Source organism: Populus nigra, chromosome 2, assembly GCF_951802175.1.
Source record: "Populus nigra chromosome 2, ddPopNigr1.1, whole genome shotgun sequence".
Classification (NCBI taxonomy): Eukaryota; Viridiplantae; Streptophyta; class Magnoliopsida; order Malpighiales; family Salicaceae; genus Populus; species Populus nigra.
The window spans coordinates 22,849,443-22,851,942 of record NC_084853.1 but is presented as its reverse complement, the minus strand read 5'-3'; positions in this window follow the sequence as shown (position 1 = coordinate 22,851,942).

Sequence of the window (2,500 nt, the reverse complement as noted above, 5' to 3'; positions counted from 1 at the left end):
AAGCACGGCAAATGAATGCCACGCCCACGCCGCGGATAAGCAGCCCCAACGCGCCCGACGGCTTGGAGCGGGTCCCGAAGACGGTGGCCGGAATCGGGTCGTCGCCGGCCGGAAAACGGGTCATCGATGCCGGCAATACTTCGGGCCATGAGGCCCCCCATCTTAGTCCGAGTTTAGCAACAGCCCACATATCCCCCGCGGCAGGCCTATGGGCGCCAGGCCAGCGCGCCCCATGGCCAGTCAGGGGGCACCCCCCTAAAGAGCAATAAGTGTCATTGAAGCTCTGGCAGGGGGAGACACTACTAGGTCCCAGCTGTCACCCCCCCTCTAAAAAATTCATTTCTTGGTATTTTGAGCTGAAATTTTGCACAGAGGTTGGCAAAAATCCAATCCAACTTTATTAATTTTTCCAGAATTTTTCGAGGTCGGGAAGTATTTTTTTTTATTTTCCTACCATTAAAAATCGAGGAAATCGGAAAAAATAGGAACCGGCTCGGAATGACCCCAAATTCAGTGGGCAGCCTCATAAAAATATGGCTGATTTTACTGGATTGATTTCATGTGGAAAGCACGACGTTTTGTTGTAGGAATGCGGGAACCCCGGCGGCTCGCCTGCCGCGGCCAGCGACGTCGGGCTGGCCCCTGCAACGCCTAGCCTCTCCCACGCGGGGGGCAGGCCAGAACGCGGGGGGCCAGGGCCCGAAGGCAGCCCCCCCGCGAGCGAGAGAGCAAGCCAGCAGGGGCTGTCGCCTGCCGCGGCCAGCGACGTCGGGCTGGCCCCTGCAGCGCCTAGCCTCTCCCACGCGGGGGGCAGGCCAGAACGCGGGGGGCCAGGGCCCGAAGGCAGCCCCCCCGCGGGCGAGAGAGCAAGCCAGCAGGGGCTGTCGCCTGCCGCGGCCAGCGACGTCGGGCTGGCCCCTGCCGCGGCCAGCGATGTCGGGCTGTCGCCTGCCGCGGCCAGCGACGTCGGGCTGGCCCCTGCAGCGCCTAGCCTCTCCCACGCAGGGGGCAGGCCAGAACGCGGGGGGCCAGGGCCCGAAGGCAGCCCCCCCGCGGGCGAGAGAGCAAGCCAGCAGGGGCTGTCCGCGCGTCGCGCAGCGCGGCATGGCTGCGGGGGCCGCGCGCGCGCGCCCAAGCGCCCAAGGGCCCCCAAGGGCCCCAGGCCCTCAGGCCCCAGCGCCCCAGCGCCCAGCGCGGGCGGGCGCGCGCGCGCGTGTGGTCTTTGAGGGGCGCCGGCCTGGTGGCTCCCTAAAGAGCAATAAGTGTCATTGCAGCTCTGGCAGGGGGAGACACTACTAGGTCCCAGCTGTCACCCCCCCTCTAAAAAATTCATTTCTTGGTATTTTGAGCTGAAATTTTGCACAGAGGTTGGCAAAAATCCAATCCACCTTCATTAATTTTCCCAGAATTTTTCGAGGTCGGGAAGTATTTGTTTTAATTTTCCTACCATTAGAAATCGAGTAAATCCGCAAAACTAGGAACCGGCCCGGAATGACCCCAAATTCAGTGGGCAGCCTCATAAAAATATGGCTGATTTTACTGGATTGGTTTCATGTGGAAAGCACGACGTTTTCTTGTAGGAATGCGGGAACCCCGGCAGCTCGCCTGCCGCGGCCAGCGACGTCGGGGACGCTGGCCTGCGCTGTCGAGCCCGCGAGGGCTGTCTCCGCGGCAGGCCCCCCCTGAACGGGGCACGACAGGCCACCGCGCTGGCTCGTCCAGCGTCGACAGTCCCTCGTCCAGGTTTCAGATCGCGCCAAGTCGAACCCATGACCTGCTCAAGCCATCGTGCGCTGCCGAATTCGCATCTGCGTGTAGGCTGCCATTCCACGCGGCAGCCCCTGTTTTCGTCAGCGTGCCCCCCTGACGAATTTTCCTGCCTGGCCCAGTCCAGCGTCCAGCCCCTGTTCGTCGAAAAATCTGCGCTGCCGATTTTCCACGCGGCAGCCCCTCTTTTCGTCAGCGTGCCCCCCTGACGAATTTTCCTGCCTGGCCCGGCCAGTCCAGCCCCTGTTCGTCGAAAAATCTGCGCTGCCGATTTTCCACGCGGCAGCCCCTCTTTTCGTCAGCGTGCCCCCCTGACGAATTTTCCTGCCTGGCCCGGCCGGTCCAGCATCCAGCCCCTGTTCGTCGAAAAATCTGCGCTGCCGATTTTCCACGCGGCAGCCCCTCTTTTCATCAGCGTGCCCCCCTGACGAATGTTCGTCGAAAAATCTGCGCTGCCGATTTTCCACGCGGCAGCCCCTCTTTTCGTCAGCGTGCCCCCCTGACGAATTTTCCTGCCTGGCCCGGCCGGTCCAGCCCCTGTTCGTCGAAAAATCTGCGCTGCCGATTTTCCACTCCGCAGCCCCTGTTTTCGTCAGCGTGGCCCCCTGACGAATTTTCCTGCCTGGCCCGGCCAGTCCAGCGCCCAGCCCCTGTTCGTCGAAAAATCTGCGCTGCCGATTTTCCCCGACGAACCTGCAGCTGCACAAATCCGCGCTGCCACTGCCCCATTGTC